Below are 18,810 nucleotides of genomic sequence, written 5' to 3' on the forward strand. Positions count from 1 at the left end.
GCCTTAGTTTCTGATTAATTCATTGCAGAATTCAAAATGGTAGCCTTGAAAAATGATCAAGCCCCATCTCTTTTCGCACCCGCCAAACTAAACCAAAATTTTTTTACCCAATGCATAAAGTTAGCATTTGGATTAAAATAACAAATACGTTTTTAGAGTACATATGTAAGGATTATGATTATTGATTAATTAATATTCATCAAGAATTATAATTAAAAATCATCATTTAGAAAAATAATTTTTTTAACCAAAAATCATTACTTACAAATAGAAATCAGAGATGTCCTCTGGTGTTGTGATTATGGGCTCAAAGCTCTTAATAATTACAATTAGTTAATTGCCCTTAATAATTGATAATTACTAATCAAACCATGCTAAATGTCACTGTTTAATCAGCCGCTTCACCAATCGGTGGGGGAACTTTGACCTTATTTTGACAGAATATTTACTTTTGAACGAAATAAACACAAACGCTTCTCTTTATATACATTTATTGACCATATAGCCCCGATATAATTACTCTTCTGGTCCAAAAACCTTCACCTAACTAACAAGCACTATTCTACACAATGGGGATAAAAATGACTACCTTACAATAATAATAAAATAAATTATATGCGCATTGAGTGTCTATGAAGATCAGACCTGCAGTTTTATGGGTTAACTTGGAAAAAGAAGCCCCCTTGGTGTGCTGATGTGTCGATTTTCATCGATCAACTGGTAGACGGTGGGCTGCGCCCATAGCCACTAGCAGCTGATTGCCCCAAATCTCGAATAAAACCTCTGTGGGTTTTCAACTGCGCCGGAGTGTTGGCGTGGTCTTCGATCGTTATATGAATCTTCTGACCTTCTTGTATCAGACAGAATTCCAGCTTTCATGCTCTTCCGGGAATGGCTGTGTGGAGAAAAAAGTAACTCGCCTGCGAGTTTCTGTTGCTCCATGAGACATGCTGGAAATGGCAGCGAAAGTTTGGTTTCCGCTGGTTTTATAATCCCGGGTGACGTCAAAGCTGTGATGTCTGTTGAGCTGCACATGTTGAACTGCACAGCCCAGGTGGTCTATCCAACCAAAATGAATGACCCCAACATACAGGGGTTGGACAATGAAACTGAAACACCTGTCATTTTTGTGTGGGAGGTTTCATGGCTAAATTGGACCAGTCTGGTAGCCAGTCTTCATTGATTGCACCAGTAAGAGCAGAGTGTGAAGGTTCAATTAGCAGGGTAAGAGCACAGTTTTGCTCAAAATATTGAAATGCACACAACATTATGGGTGACATACCAGAGTTCAAAAGAGGACAAATTGTTGGTGCACGTCTTGCTGGCGCATCTGTGACCAAGACAGCAAGTCTTTGTGATGTATCAAGAGCCACGGTATCCAGGGTAATGTCAGCACACCACCAAGAAGGACGAACCACATCCAACAGGATTAACTGTGGACGCAAGAGGAAGCTGTCTGATGTTCGGGTGCTAACCCAGATTGTATCCAAAAAACATAAAACCACGGCTGCCCAAATCACGGCAGAATTAAATGTGCACCTCAACTCTCCTGTTTCCACCAGAACTGTCCGTCGGGAGCTCCACAGGGTCAATATACACGGCCGGGCTGCTATAGCCAAACCTTTGGTCACTCATGCCAATGCCAAACGTTGGTTTCAATGGTGCAAGGAGCGCAAATCTTGGGCTGTGGACAATGTGAGACATATATTGTTCTCTGATGAGTCCACCTTTACTGTTTTCTCCACATCCGAGAGTGTTACGTGTGGAGAAGCCCCCAAGAAGCGTACCACCACTGTTGCATGCCCAGAGGGAAGCATGGGGGTGGATCAGTGATGGTTTGGGCTGCCATATCATGGCATTCCCTTGGCCCAATACTTGTGCTAGATGAGCGCGTCACTGCCAAGGACTACCAAACCATTCTTGAGGACCATTTGCATCCAATGGTTCAAACATTGTATCCTGAAGGTGGTGCCGTGTATCAGGATGACACCAATACACACAGCAAGACTGGTGAAAGATTGGTTTGATGAACATGAAAGTGAAGTTGAACATCTCCCATGGCCTGCACAGTCACCAGATCTAAATATTATTGAGCCATTATGGGTGTTTTGGAGGAGCAAGTCAGGAAACGTTTTCCTCCACCAGTATCACGTAGTGACCTGGCCACTATCCTGCAAGAAGAATGGCTTAAAATCCCTCTAACCACTGTGCAGGACTTGTATATGTCATTCCCAAGACGAATTGGCGCTGTATTGGCCACAAAAGGAGGCCCTACACCATACTAATAAATTATTGTGGTCTAAAACCAGGTGTTTCAGTTTCATTGTCCAACCCCTGTATATATGGATAAAATAAGGTTATTCATAAAATAACTTAATCATGTGGAAAATAGCTGCAAAGAAAAAGCTATCTCAAAACCCCTGCTTGCAATCATGTCACCACTTCATACCAAGCTTGGCTCTGTGATTATCTCTCTTCGGACAGGCAAACACCGACAAATAATTTAGATGTAGTAACAGTTGTAGTAGTGGTTCCACTTGGAAAATATTCTTTTATGTCTTACCTTTACACAGATAGCAAAAGTTTGCAAGTAGACCTTATAACTGTGGAGCGAAAATTGTTCTAAAACCCCTCAGGGCTTAAAGAGTTACCAGTGGCGGGTTACCAAATATGTATACCACCTTGGTCACTGCAAAGGTCACACTAAGAAGATAAGAAGGCATCTAGACCTGCACTGAAACAATCTCTTGAAACAGACACCAGTTTGCAGGGGAGCAGCTCAATGTAAGCATGTCAGTGTTTTGTTCACAACCTTGGATTACTTCATCATATTAAAAGTTTGCCTTCTATAGACATGTTGCTTTAGCAAGGTCTGAAGGCTCTTAAACAGTGACATGAAAGTACTCTATGGTGTTAACTGCAATTGGACTGGATTGATTAGACAAATGATTAACAACATCATGTGACACTAACAGGACTAAATACTAAAACAGTCACACAGTGAAGCCCAACTGAGGGGTTAAATCATCATCATTACCATCATCGAGCCCTGTTTAGGTATTATAGATAGAAGCTAAAATTAGTTTGAACAATCTAGTTGCATTCAGGCTTCCAGTGCCTTAAAACATAAACCTACGAACTCTCAGCACACACCTGTGAATTACCATCCCTTCCAAAGTAGCTTAGAGCCATTAGCCTTAGAAACGCAGTGCTAAAGAGCAGGCCAAATCAAGCACTCTGTTCTATACTTCAGAGGGCCAGGATGAATGGCTGGGGAGAATTGAAGGTTTTAAACAAAAGAGCTTTAGCCAGGATCAAAGACACCTGAGTTCCATTCACATTAGAGCCCTTTGTGTTGCTAATCTACAGCTCACTTCATCTTTCACACAACAGGAGCTCACCGTGCCTTCATCTCAGCACTTAGGCCTACTTTTTTCCTTTTCTGCTTTTTCTTGATTTAAATTAGAATTTCATAAAAAAAATCATTAGAGGTTCATTTGAACAAGCTGTTTATTCAGTTAACAGATTAGGTTATATCACTAAAATGGAACTTTTTGAGGTAACAAAGCCTTGCCAACACACCTTGTAAATAAAGCTCACCTATCAACCCTGCTAATATGTGTACATTACTAATGTACACATATGAACATATAGTTAGTTTTATCTTTCCCTTTATTTACTCTAAAGTTAGTCGAATTCCTTGTTTTTGCAAACAATCTTGGCCATTAAAGCTAATTCTAATTTTGAAGATCTTTTCTGCTAAATAGTTAAATGTTGCATTCCAATTTTCTAAGTAACTGATTTTGGTAGATTTTAGAATTTTGATGATATTCTAATTTAATGAGATTCATGTGTACTCCACTCGTCTATGTTGTTATGCCTAGAATTGTTTGCAAACTTCAGCTGGGCTCTTCTTTGCTTTCCATTGATAAAAGGTATTTTCCTAGCTTTCATATGGGTCAAGCCCTGCCTCTAGGGGCTTGTTTCCAACCATTTTTACAATGAATTTCAGCCCAGCAGCCATTTGCCCTTCTCTTGGTAGGTCACTTAAACAGTCTCTCTGCAAGTGTCTGTCCACTGACACTAGATGCTCATCCAGGAGGAGTGAATGCTGGATGTCACCGACTCATTGCAATCTGCTGGGTTTCCTTAGAGAGAAAACTTTTTAACTAATTTGAATATTAAACTGAACTTGACTGCATTGCTTGATAACTAGGACCGACTGAAATGCTGTACTTGAGTTGGAATGTGTTTGTAAAATTTGACTGAATTGACTTTTTTGTTTGTAAAGTACCTTGAGATTATATGTGTTGTGAATTGCCGCTACATATGTTGGACCACTTGTTTGCTGAATATTGGACCATTTGCACGTTGCTGGATGCCACTATGCCTTTCCAATGTCATCGGCCCTTTTGTACCACAGGATAGTATGCTCCTACAATTCCCAGCGGGCACCGCGGCTGATAAGACAGGGGCGTCGCATATAACAGAGGATGAGACGGCCCACCATTGCCTTCAGCTTGGGACATAGACACGGTTACCGGCATCTGAAGCAGCATTCTGGAGAAGAAGTCCCACGTGGATTTTATTAATTCTCCTCGTTGGCCAACGAGAAAACTAAGCGAATTAAGCTTACAGGAATAAGAAGGCTTGTAAGTTTTCAACTTTACCGATTGAAGACGTGTGTTTAGCACGTAACCAAAAAATCACGGAGTTTCAAGGAGACGGATTGCCACCTTTGTTTTGGTTCCAGTTGACTGCTGATGGTCAGATCATATTTTCCCCTTTTGCCAAGGAGGACAGAGGACGGAGATTGACTGCTCTTCTTGGAGTTTAACTGCGGATGCGCAGTAACCCCTCAACAAGTAAAATCCATCCTTTTATTTTATTTTTTATTTCTTTATTAGGAATAGCGTGGGCAGGGTAGAGTAGATTTTAGTGTGAGTAGAATCGCCACTTATACTCTAATGTGTTCTGAATTGTATGTGCATGCCATTGTTTTGAAACTTGATTGCTTTTGGACTCTGAAGCCGCCGCGCTTCTCAAGTTGTGTTTTTACTGTGTGTCACCTGTGATGTTAAAATTGGACTGCTATAATAACTTCATGGTGAAAATCAACCATCTTCTTTGTCTTCGACACTTCATGTTTTATTAGTTGCCGCCAAAGGCTTTACAACCCTTTGTGTGCTCGGACATCCCCAGCAGTGGGGGATGTTTTATGGCTCACAGTAGCTGAGCTACACTTTCTGGCGGGCCGTTCCCCAAAACTTCGCTCTGTGTCACATTATCACTTGTTTGCCATAACTGCTGGTTTGATTCCATACACACCCACTGCTGTCTGTTTTATTTGTTTAGTTTGATATTTTACCCCTTTTGTGTAGAACTTTGCATGTTTGATTAGGTGAAGATTATTGAATCGGAAAACGTATAGTATCAGGGCTGTTGATTTAATAAATATTCACATAGATATAAAGAAGGCGATTGTGTTTATTTTGTGCAAGAGTGATTTGTCAGTCAAAATAAGGTCAAAGTTCCCACGTTTCGGCAGAAATGGTTGATTAAACAGTGACATCTAATAATAGTTACCAACTATTACCGAGAATTTACTAATTGTAATTATCAGAGGCTTTGAGCCACAATTACAACACCAGGGGACATCTCTGGTTTAGATTCATAAATGAGGATTTTTGATTAAGAAATACATTTTCTCAAATTAGGATTTTTAATTATAATTCTTGATCAATATTAATTAATCAATAATCATAATCCCAACATATAAATAAACTGAACTGAATTGAAATGATGGAAATTGAAACTGACAGAAAAAAAACTATACAGATACGCCAAAACAAATTCCTTGTATGTCAAAAAACGTACTTGGCAATAAAGCTTTTCTGATTCTGATTATTTTATTCACACTGAACAAGTCAGCATCAATTAAAAGTGAAACTAAGAAACAGTTTGGCTTTTGGGGCAGTAAGAGGATCCAAGCTATAAATAATAATGGACCTGATAGGGAGTAAAAAGATATTTACGATCTATTCACAGAGAAAATACAGTCCAACAACCATTCAGTGGGTAAACTCTTATAAGGCTGTTCTAACATCAGTTTACAGCTGTTTCAGGTGGAAAACACAAACAATGAAACATCCGAAGCTGCAAATCATATGCAGACTTCAGCTTCTAACAATGACAGAGTCTGCCTGCTAACATTAGATACAGCTGAGCTCAATGAAAACGTAAGGAACATGTCTGAAAGGGGATCAATCACTCTGAGACACTGCAAATTCATCTAAACACAAACTATCTCCTTTAAACATTTTCTACCTATTGAGGTTGGATCAGCTGATGTGGCGCATCAGTAGGGACGTTGAATTTTCAGCCATGCGAGGTCCATCAGAATGAGGAACAGCAAGGCACAGGGGCAGGGTTGCAGTCAGGACTGCAGATTGTTGCTAATATTTATTTGATTCCATTTTTATTATTTCTGTTTGTGGTTCTTGCAGCAGCACCCCCTTCAGCAGTGTGTGCCCTAGGCAACTGCCTATGTGGCCTTTGCCAAGAGCCGATCCTGGTTGGAGTTTCTGTTGCATGAAATGCAACGCAGCTTGATCTGGAGGTGATCAACCTGTGACTCTGCTGATGTGTTAAGCAAGCCCAGGATGGTGTAAAGCGGCCTTCTACTATGTTGGCTCATGGTCTCTCTTATCTTCCTCTTGGCAATGGCTCATGGATTCCCTATATTAAGGACAGGCCAGTTTGCTACCCAATCAAACACAATGATCAAATGGTGAAAAAAGCAGGTATTGATATGTTTGACCTTGATTTCCAAATGAAAAGCAAAATTTACTTCCATCTGAAAAAAGGAATTTTGACCAATGAGCAACAGTCCTGTCCTGTTACTTCTTAGGCCAGGTAGGTGGATGCTCTGTTGCTCTGGGTAACGTCACTTCCTGTTTTTGCTGTTTTTGAATTGTTTGGTGAGTGAAGGCTCTCTCATTTGATCTGATTTCTCTCTACTGTGATATCTCTTACTTGTTCCAATACATAAGCACGTTAAAACACTTACTTTCTGTTGCTACTTTTAACGTTTGGGGACTCTCCATGTTTTATACAGTTTTTCTAGTAGTGGTAAGGGGTCACTAGCTTAGCATTATCTTTAGCTCCACCATGGCTACCTGTTCGGCTGTTTCTCTCTCTGAGTCTCCTCCTCTCTCCTGTTCTCTGTGTCAGATGTTCAGTTACTCCCCTGCCTCCATTAGTGATAATGGTACGTGTAATAAATGTAGCATTTTTGTAGCTTTGGAGGCAAGGGTGTCGGAAGGAGGCCCGGCTTCGCGTTGTTGAAAAACCAGCAGATAGCCGAGGCACCTTAGCCAGCGCGGAGCCACCAACGGTAGCTCCCCGTAGCAGTCCTCCAGCAGAGCCCACGCAGCCGGCCTGAGTACAAGGTACGTAGAAAGCATAGTCCTAGATCCCAGCCCACAGGTCACCACCAACCTGTCTGCGTTTCTAACAGATTTTCCCCGCTCAGCGACACACCCGCTGAGAAACCAACTCTGGTAATTGGCAGCTCCATAGTCAGAGATGTGGCACTAGAGACACCAGTGACCATAGTCAAATGGCTGCCAGGGGCCAGAACGGGCGATGTCAAATCCTACCTGAAACTGCTGGCTAAGGATAAGCGTAAATACAGTAAACTTGTTATTCACCCGGTTACGTCAATCGGAGGTCACCAAAGTTAGTGTTGCTTCGGTGTGTAAGTTTGCCGAAACAATGTCGGACTCCGTAATTTTCTCTGGTCCCCTTCCGGATCTGACCAGTGACGACATGTTTAGCCACATGCTGTCATTCAACCGCTGGCTGTCTAGGTGGTGTCCAGAAAACGATGTGGGCTACATTGATAACTGGCGAACATTTTCGGGAAAACCTGGTCTGATCCGGAGAGATGGCATTCATCCCACTTTGGATGGAGCAGCTCTTCTTTCTAGGAATCTGGCCAAATTTATTAGTTCTCCAAAACTCTGACAACCCAGGGTTCAGACCAGGAAGCAGGGTTGTAGTTTAACACTCCTCTCTGCAGCTTCTGTACTGCTACCAAGCCATTACCCTATTAAGACAGTGTCTCGCCCACGGCCAAAATTCAATAGATTAAAAAATAATCTAAAAGGAGGAAATCAGGAAAATCTCATAAAAATAAACACAACTCAGACTGAAAATAAAAATAAAAAAATTAAATGTGGCCTACTGAACATAAGATCTCTCTCTTCAAAGACATTGCTAGTTAGGGACCTGATTTGTGACAATCAGATTTATTTATTTTGCCTCACAGGATTATGTTACTATAAATGAGTCAACTCCTACTAATTATTTAAATTTTCACATTCCTCGAAATACTGGGTGAGGAGGAGTCCGATTTATTGATTAGTCCCAGACCGATCAATAGCTACAACTCTTTTGAATATTTAATCCTTAGTTTTCCTCATCCAAATTGCAAAACATTAAAACCACTTCTGTTTGTTGTTTTGTACCATCCACCAGGCCCTTACTCAATTTTTAGATCTTTTAAGTTTTAAGACCTTTTATCTGATTTAGTGTTAAATACAGATAAAGTTATTATAGTGGGGGATTTTAACATTCATGTTGACGCTGAAAGTGATAGCCTAAATATAGCGTTTAATGCTATCTTAGACTCAATTGGCTTTGCTTAAAACATTAACAAACCTATCCACCTTTGTCTTCATTCTCTGGACCTTGTGCTGACATATGGCATTGAGTGTAAAGACATAACAATATTCTCTGATAACCCTGTTCTGTCTGACCATTTCTTAATAACCTTTGAGTTTAATTTAACCGAGTACTCCACACCTGAAAGAAAATGTTATTATAGCAGATCATTATCAGGCGATGCTGTAACAACCTTTAAAGAATCTGTTCCACTTTTAATTTCCTCATTATCACTGAAAAACACAGTGGAGGGCAATAATTCTGTTTCTGCCCCTTCACAAATTGATTCTTTTGTTCATAGTGTTTCTTCATCATTGCGTGATGCATTAGACAATGCAGCCCCCTTGAAAAAGAAGGTAATCATTCATAGGAGGCTGGCTCCTTGGTTTAATTCAGAGCTGCATACTTTAAAGCACAATGTTAGAAAATTGGAGAGAAAATGGCGCTCTACACACCTAGAGGATTCCTACTTAATCTGGAAAAATAGCCTACTGTTGTATAAAAAGACACTTTGCCAAGCTAGAACAGCTTATTTCTCATCATTAATAGAAGAGAACAAGAATAATCCTAGGTTTCTCTTTAGTACAGTTGCTAAACTTACACAGAGTCATAGCTCTGTTGAGCCATCCATTCCCTTAGTTCTTAGCAGCCATGACTTTATGGGATTCGTCTTAAATAAAATTGATTCTATTAAAAAGAGAATCTTTGACATACTCCTGAAGATGATTACTTCATCCTCAGCAAGTGAGACAACATTGGAAATAACTGCAGAACCTAATTTGTGTTTGGACTGTTTTGATCCTGTGAAGCTTCCTTAGTTATCAGAAATATTAGCTTCATCTAAACCTTCAACTTGTATGTCAGACCCAATCCCAGCCAAATTATTTAAGGAAGTGTTCCCTCTGATTACCAGCCCCATTTCAGTCAGGTTTCAGAGCTCATCATAGCACTGAAACAGCTCTGTTGAAAGTCACTAATTAAATTCTTATGGCCTCAGATAATGGACTTGTGTCTGTTCTGGTTCTGTTAGATCTCAGTGCTGCATTTGATACAGTCGACCATAATATTCTCTTAACAAGGCTGGAATATGCTGTAGGGATCAGGGGAACAGCGCTAGGCTGGTTTAAATCTTATCTATCTCACAGATTCCAGTTTGTTCATGTAAATGATAAATCATCTTTAAACTCCAGGGTTAATTGTGGAGTACCACAGGGTTCAGTACGTGGGCCAATTTTCTTTACTATATATATGCTTCCAATAGGTCAAATTATCAGGCAGCATGGGATACATTTTCACTGTTACGCTGATGATACTGAGCTTTACTTATCCATAAATCCTGATGAGCCCAACCAGTTAGATAGACTACAAGCATGTCTTGAAGATATAAAAACTTGGATGACTTTAAATTTTTTGCTTCTAAATTCAGACAAGACAGAAGTTGTCGTCTTTGGACCGGAGTCTTTAAAAAATAAACTGCTTAGTCAATCACTTAACCTGGATGGCATTAAATTGACCTCCGGTAATAAAGTAAAACACCTTGGTGTTATTTTTGACCAGGACATGTCATTTAAATCCTATATTAAACAGGTTTCTAGAATTTCCTTCTTTTCACCTCCAGAACATTGTCAGAAATATCCTATCCAGGAGTGACGCTGAAAAACTAGTCCATGCATTTGTTACTTCAAGGCTGGACTATTGTAATTTTTTACTATCAGGATGTCCACAAAATGCAGTTAAATGCCTTCAGCTGATTCAAAATGCTGCAGCAAGAGTTCTGATGAAAATTAAAAAGAGAGATCATATTTCTCCTGTTTTAGCTACCCTCCATTGGCTCCCTGTTAAATTTAGAATAGAATTTAAAATTCTCCTCCTCACATATATAAAGCCCTTAATGATCTAGCTCCATCATACATCAGAGATCAGATTGTTCCATATGTTCCTAACAGGGCACTTCGTTCTGAGACTGCAGGTTTACTGGTGCTTCCTAGAGTCTCTAGAAGTAGAATGGAAGGCAGATCCTTTAGTTATCAGGCTCCTCTCCTGTGGAACCAGCTCCCAGTTTTAGCCTATGAAGCAGACACCCTGTCTACTTTTAAGGCTAGGCTTAAAACTTTCCTTTTTGATAAAGCTTATAGTTCGAGTGGCTTAGTCTATCAGGGAGGGAGCCTTCCTCCCTCCCTGTTGGATGGAGTAAGGGGGAGTCAGATTTAGCCTAAATCGGCTCAGTTATGGTTGAGGTGCAAACACACCCTCCATTTCTGTTACCTGCATGACCCCTTTTCTTTTCCAATGGTTATAATCAGTCTAACAGAGAGAGGTATCCCAATCCTTGTGGTTTTTAGTATAACAATGACCATCAGTGGGACCCTTTGTGGGGTTCCTTGAGACGACATTGTTGTAAATAAGCGCCATTTAAATAAATAATCTGAATTGAAACTATCTGTGTAGTTATGCTGCTATAGGCTTAGACTGCTGGAGGACATAACAACCACTTTCACCCTCTTTGCTACCTTCTCACACTACTCTCCAATTTTGCATTATTTGCTGTTATTTCAGCTTTTAACCTTGTTCTCTCTATTCTCTTCCTAGAAGCTACACATGGCCTGGCTCTGTGTCTACCTGTAACACCTTTCTGGAGTGGGGAATCGTCCGAGCTTCTGCTGGCAATAACTTAATGCTCACCCTCTACCGATGATCCACATAGCCCTGTCTTTTAGTGTTTAACCCTTTCTCTCTCCTAGACATGGCAATTAATTGAGCTTAACTGTAACAAACTCTATGTGCTCTTTTTCAGACTCTAACCTTGAAAACTGGTTCAGAGTTTATCTGTTCTTTCTTTCTAGGTGAAACGACTAAAGGAGCTACATCCATTAACATTTACTTTTCCTTCCCATAGAAAGTACTCCTGGATCAGTGCTTCTGTGTTCTTTTTGTGTCTCTGCTCTGTTCTCTCAAACCCCCAGTCGGTCGTGGCAGATGGCCGCTCACACTGAGCCTGGTTCTGCTGGATGTTTCTTCCTGTTGAAAGGGAGTTTTTCCTCTCTGCTGTCGCTACATGCATGCTCAGTATGAGGGATTGCTGCAAAGTCAACACCAGTGACTGTCCACTGTCTCTACATGCTAATCTGGGAGGAGGGAATGCTGCAAGTCACTGACTGGATGCAATCTGCTGGGTTTCCTTAGATAGAAAAACTTTTTATCCAATTTGAATAAAAAGCTAACTCTGACTGCACTGTTCAATTGTTAGGATTAATTTGAATGTATGTACCTGACTGTTGTGAAGTGCCTTGAGACAACATGTGTTGTGAATTGGCGCTATATAAATAAAACTGAATTGAATTGAATTGGAAGAACTGACTCCAGCAGCAATCTATGTTCCCCAACCTCAAAGAAATGTGCTTTATAATCCTCCGAAGGCTATGGTTACCCATGTTACTTATGATTCTTTTTCTAAACTTTACACTAAACCTTCCACTAATATGTCTGAATGCAGCACACTGTGAAAATCTTTTTGTTGACTGACAACTGTCCAGACAGCTGTCTTTCCCCTGATTTTGTAGACCACGATATCGCTAAATGTCAATTTTTATTCATCTGGGCAATGAAACCATAGCAATATATATCTCGATATAACTTTTCCTCGATAGACATATGAGAAACAGCAGATATAGACCACGGATGAGCAACTCCAGTCCTCGAGGGCTGGTGTCCTGCAACTTTTAGATGTGTCCCTGCTCCAACAAACCTATATCAAATGTTTTAGGTATACTGCGGTGAACTTGACTGCGGTATGCAGTCATGTTCACCAGAGTCCTTCTAATCATAAAATTATTTGATTCAGGTGTGTTGGAACAGGGACACATCTAAAAGTCGCAGTACATTGGCCCTCGAGGACTGGGGTTGCCCTTCCCTGATGTAGACCTTTTATATGCAGGTAAGATGAATAGCCAATGATAATAAGCGTTGTTCCACGCTGATCAAATCATGTGGCTGGAATAGAGCCATGCAAAGCTACGTTGTCGCAGACAGCACAGTAGCAGCCAGACACACTAACAGCTAATATTTGTGCAGCTGTAGTCTGTTACTTCAAGTAACAGGTAGGACATCATTGAAAAAAGAGAAAAAAAATTAGTGTCCGAAAAGAATAAAGGTCAGAAGACAAAGCAAATGACAACGTTGACAAGAAAGGTCTGAGCAGTTTGTTGTGTGGAGGTATTTTGGCTAATTAAGGTCAGACAAAAAAAAAAATAGTGTTTTTAGTTTAAAATATACCTCTTTTAAACTGTTTCAACTTTTACCTTCAGGTCAGTGCTACAGGGCGCTGTCTGCTAAAATCAGCCACCACAGAGATAGTTTCTTTCCCCAGGCAATTTGACTGATTAACACTTGACAGTCCGGAAACAACACCGTGCATATGTTGACCGATCTCACATTATCTTCTCTTGTAAAGTCACTTATGTATATATGTACTTTTAAAAAATATTTTTATTTCTATTTATACCAACAAAATAAAAGCTTCATGGAGAGCAACGTGTACCAGAGTCAAATTCCTTGTTTGTGTGCACAAAGTTGGCATTAAAGCTGATTCTGATTTTATTTATCCACAACAGTTGAATATGATTGCATGTTCAGCTTTAAAAAAAAATCTTTAAAACAAAAATAATCTTCTGATATCTTCAAATTTCACTTAATAGTACCAGGGAATGTTAGAGGATGACAAAAATAGTGATTTGTTTTATATCGTGATATATATCGATATCGACTGATATGAAAAATATTATGATAGGATTTGTTTCCATATCACCCAGCCCTAATTAATCATATGTAATATTCTTTCTGAGAAACTGAATTAGGGGATTTCAGTAGATGTATGCATACACTGAAATATACAAGAACTGAATTACTGTAATAAGTTCACTTTTTGATGATATTCAGATTTATTGAGACAGGTCAAATCTTCAGGTTGCCTGAACCCACTGTGAAATTTGGTAGAGGATCGGTGAAGATCTGGGGGTCCCTTCATCAAGGCTGGAATCTGGCATAATTATCTTTAGGAAATAAACATGAATCAAGTCATGGATGATTTGAACACGGGAGATACCTTGCTTCCTTCAGCTCTGAAAATTTTATCTAACTGAATAATAATTTTTTGCAAGAGGACAAGGCTCAATATCACACAGTTAGGTCAATCTGACTGTGTCATGGTCAGCCCAATCTTCAAATCCAAATCTTGTTGAAAATCTTTATAATGTAACCAGAAGGAAGACCGATACAACCCATCAAACCACATGGAGCAAAAACTGAGCCAAGAGCCATGTGAAAGATGGGTGGAGAGCATGCCAAGACACATAGCAGCTGTTATTCTAGCTGATATTTATTTTTGAATTCTTCCTAGGTTAACATTAATATTGTGTTAGTAAAAATCTGAGAAACCAATCATGTTGCAGCAGTCTCCCAAATTTTTAAAGAGGTGTACAAGGACGACAGACCTAAATCAGAATTTGAGTGTCAAACCGTTGAACTCTAGAGGATTATAGTATGATGTCTAAGCTGTTTTTTGGCTACTTATGTTTAATAAGCATAGTTTTTACTTGGGGCGAGACAAAAAAGACAATTTTGTCCAATCAGCTGCATTACCTGCAATCACAAAATAATAGCAGAATTGTTCTAAATGTGTGTGTGGGCCTGTTCAAAACAGGCACATACTTACAAAATGTCAGTGTTAGCATTTCTGTAAGAAACAAACAGTGAAGGACCTCTTTAGCATGAAGGACAATGATAACAGGTTTGGACAAGTGAAAGCATCCTGCTCATCACTCAGGAATGAGCTCTATCAAACAAAACATGTCCTTGGGAGAAAAACATCTTCAAATGACTATTTGTTTAACCACCACTCGTGGCTCTTTGTAACCCAAGGGCTGCGTTCCATCATGTGCGTGAAATGAAAGAAAGGCCTTATTCTTCACAGGCAAAAATAATGATAATGATAATGAAATAATAATAAATTGTCTATTGCACCAAATGAACTACTTATATCAGATAGATTAGAGATATTAGAAAATATGTTGAATACATTTTTGAGGAATTTTGTACAGAAATATTTTGATTTTTAGGTATAAATTACATGTAAACTGGTGTAGATTCTCAGCTATCCAGGACCTGACAATAATAACTTTCTAAACAGAAGGCAGGCAACTGGACTTGAAGATGTTTCACCTCTTATCCAACAGGCTTATAAGTTGTAATCAGAACAATCACACTAATTAGGGCCATGGAAGTCACTAATGGGGCAATTAGGACAGACGGGTCACTGTCTGAATAGTTGGCTCAGGGCATCTCTTTGAGGTAATTTCAGACTTAAAACTGTATAGTAGCAGTCACAAATCGTTTTCCACGGGCAGCCATTTTCATTACTGGATTTTCGAGCTTGGTACTGGTTTTCTTGGTCCCTGCACGCCAGTAGTTCCCATTGGGGCTGAGCAGGACTAAAATGTGACGTGAACAAACTTCTGTTCACTTATTGGCCATGGGCATGCTCAGCTGTATATCAGCAGCATGAGAAGGTGTTTGCTAAAGGTAGTGGAGAAAATATATTATGACAAGCCACAGATTTTACCACAAAGCACAGGGCTGGGATAAGCTCAAACAACTTAACTTTTAAAACGTTTCGGCAAGTGATGTTGGTAAGAACGAGAGAGAACACACTTCAGCTTAACCTACACTAAACATTAACCACTAAAATGCATCTTTCTTAAGCACAGAATAAACAGTATAAGTCACTAAACAGACTATACACTTAACTTGTGGTGCAGAATTGTCTCCATCTAACTCTGCTCCTCCAGCACCTCTACACCAATATAAAGATATAAAGGAAAAGGCTCACACTGAACCATGAAACAGTAACGGTAAATAGTGGCACAATGCTCGATGCTGACGGCTGGAGGTGGAAGTTCAAGCCATAACTCCAGCCATCAATGGGTCAGTGGAAACACAGCAGGTTTAGTGCGCAGTAGCGTGAGGACAAGCGGAGTGGAAACGTGCGGTGCTGTGTTGGGACCCCAGCCATGACGTGAACATGGCTAAACATGGACACTGAACTGTACACAAAGGCCTGTATGAACCTCTGCACCTTTCAAAATAAATTGCATAAACCTACTTCCAACACAGCCCAGGAAGAGGAGTCAGAGCTGGAATCTCTGACCCAAGGCCACGTTTCCCCCTATGCTCGGTCTCATTTCGGCTGCGGACAGTGGCTAATGGAGGGACTGGAGCATGCGTCAGGTGAAGGCCTTGAGATTTGACGGCGAGTAAGGCTTCTAGTTTGAAGAATCTTGGAAACTTGGAACCATAAGTGAGTATGATCACACAACAGATAGATAATGATTTTGTTGTTCCAGTACCCAGCATTCATTCGTAAAAAGGGTGAAATAAGCTTAGCTTCCCTCAACTCGTTGCCCAGAGACGTTTCTCTCAGCACGTTCACGTAAGAGATAGTGTTTGGGCAGAGAAGATTAAATTAGAATGAAATAATCTAAATAATGTTTGTTTAATGAGGTTTGGTTTTTATTTGTGTTGAGAAAACTCAGCTAAGTGTGTTGGAATTATGATTATTGATTAATTAATATTTATCAAGAATTATAATTAACAATCATAATTTGACAAAATTTATTTCTTAACCAAAATCCTCATTTATGAATCGAAACCAGAGATGTCTTCTGGTGTTGTAATTGTGGCTCATCGCCTTTGATAATTACAACCGTTAAATGCTCAGTAATAATTGATAACCATTACCAGAGATGTCACTGTTTAATCAACCGTTTCTGCCGAAACGTGGGGAACTTTTAACCTTATTCTGACTGACGAATCACTCTTGCACAAAATAAACACAAAACACCTTCTCTTTATCTATGTGAATATTTATTAAATCACAGCCTGATACAATCCGCTCTTCCGATTTATTAATCTTCACCTACTCAAACATGCAAAGTTCTACACAAAAGGGGGTAAAATATCTAACTAAACAAAATAAAGCAAAACAGCAGTGAGTGCGTATGGAATCAACCAGCAGTTATGGCAAAAGTGATAATATGACAAGGGAATATGGTGTTGAACGAAGCTTTGGGAGCGCAGCCCACCAGAAAGTGTAGCTCAGTGAGATACACAGTCATAAACCTTCCCCCAGCAAGGTTGTAAACCCCGAGTACAAAGGGTAATAAAACGTTTGGCGGCAAGCCAGTGAGCAGTAAAGTTTCACCATAAGGTTATTATAGCAGTCCAGTTTCACAGCGCACCTGCGCGCAGGTGTTCACACGGTAAAGACACACTTGTGAGACACGGCGGCCTCCGAAAGTACCAGCAAGTTTCAAAACAATGGCATGCACATACAATTCAGAACACATTAGATTCTAATCGCACTAAAACCTCCTCTACCCTGCCCAGACTATTTCTAAGAAAGAAATAAAAACAAAGGATGGGTTTTACTTGTCATTGTCTCCTCTCAGCAGAGGGAGAGAGAAGGAGGGGAAAGTTGGAAGTTAACGTGCGTCCACAGTTAACTTCAGGAAGAACAGTTAATCTTCGTCCTCTGGCCTCCTTGGCGAAAGGGGAAAATATGATCTGACCGTCAGTAGTCGACTGGATAAAACAAGGTGGCGATCCATCTCCTTGACACTCCGTGTTTTTTTTTGTTTTTGGTTACATGTTAAACTCTTGTCTTCGATCGACAAAGTGAAATTTCTGGCCTTCTTATTCCAGAAACCTCTTTCATGAATTTTTCATTGGCCAACGAAGGAGAATAAATGAAATCCACTTGGGACTCTTCTCCAGAATGATGCGCTTCAGTTGCTGGTCCGGTCTGCAGCGTGAAAAGCAGGTTCTTTCAAATGTTCGCCTTCCTATATTGCCTCCTGTGACGTCAGACCTGGGACGGCCCCGTCATATCAGCCGCAGTGGCCGCTGGGTTTTGTAGGACAGACTATCCTGCGGTACAAAATGGCCGATGACGTTGGAAAGGCATAGTGGCGTCCAGCAACGTGCAAATGGTCCAATATTCAGCAAACAAGTGGTCCAACAAGTGCTAGCAGACTAGCTGCTCAGGTAATGATGTGTTTTTAAAGTTAAGACAAACTCTATTTGAAGGGTGGTTTTTTAAACACAGGCCAGCCATAATGCGCTGTTTTGCTGTTCAATAATGCCAGAGCTTGGCTCACCCCTTTCACTGTTGTCCTAATATCACCACCTTATTGGGCTTGTATTCACCGGACAACACTTAACAGACTGAAATATTATTTATTAAAATATACATATTGAATAATATATTCATATTAATAATCACAAGAGCTGGAACCATGAATGGAAAAGAGTCAAAATATGCTTCACATCATAGTTTGATGTATCACCAATATTCTAGCTGACCTGGTGACAATTTTTGTTTTAGATGTATAGCCCTGATCAGCGACCTTCAGCTCCTATGAAATGGCAGCAAACACTATACATTCCGTGCCCTTTCATCATTTCTACCAGTGTCATTGCTGGGACAGATTGCTGTTTGGACTGAGAAGGCTGAAAGTGGACATGGAAAAGCTTTAAGACACATAGTTGTCTGACTAAAGCTGTATGAAAACTAAACATAGGCAACTGACTTGAGGTAGCCATGAACATGAGACTTTAACTGCTAGCCAAGCAGAAGTTGACAATTTCGTCAGAGCTTCCCATTAGTACTGAACTAAAGGGTTATTCTACAGTTTTAAACATTTGAGCATCTTTAGATCAAAATCTAAAATACTTTCTTAGAGTAAACTGGAAGAGGATAATTCTAAAAAACAAGAGAATGAATTAGATTTTTAGAACACAGTTTGTCATTTGTGAAACTTTTATTCCATTTGTGAAACCAGAGAGTTTCATAGTTTGTCTCAAATTTATAGGGCTTATTTTGTCTTAACTATCAAATCATGCATCTGACACCAACATAAGTACTAAAAGTACTAAAGGCTGGATGTATATCTACACCCTTAATTTTAATTGTAAGCTTTCCCAATGCTTTGAAAATAGATATTAACAAGTTAATTATTATCATTATGACAT

At 39.9% G+C, this 18,810-nt stretch overlaps 1 protein-coding gene across 1 annotated transcript in view; it reads right to left on the reverse strand.

Moving 5' to 3' along the window:
* LOC124873382 (inactive N-acetylated-alpha-linked acidic dipeptidase-like protein 2) overlaps positions 1-18,810 on the reverse strand; it is a 677,436-nt gene that overhangs the window by 141,693 nt on the left and 516,933 nt on the right. The window lies entirely within an intron of this gene.

This window comes from Girardinichthys multiradiatus, chromosome 9, assembly GCF_021462225.1.
Source record: "Girardinichthys multiradiatus isolate DD_20200921_A chromosome 9, DD_fGirMul_XY1, whole genome shotgun sequence".
In the NCBI taxonomy this organism is placed as follows: domain Eukaryota; kingdom Metazoa; phylum Chordata; class Actinopteri; order Cyprinodontiformes; family Goodeidae; genus Girardinichthys; species Girardinichthys multiradiatus.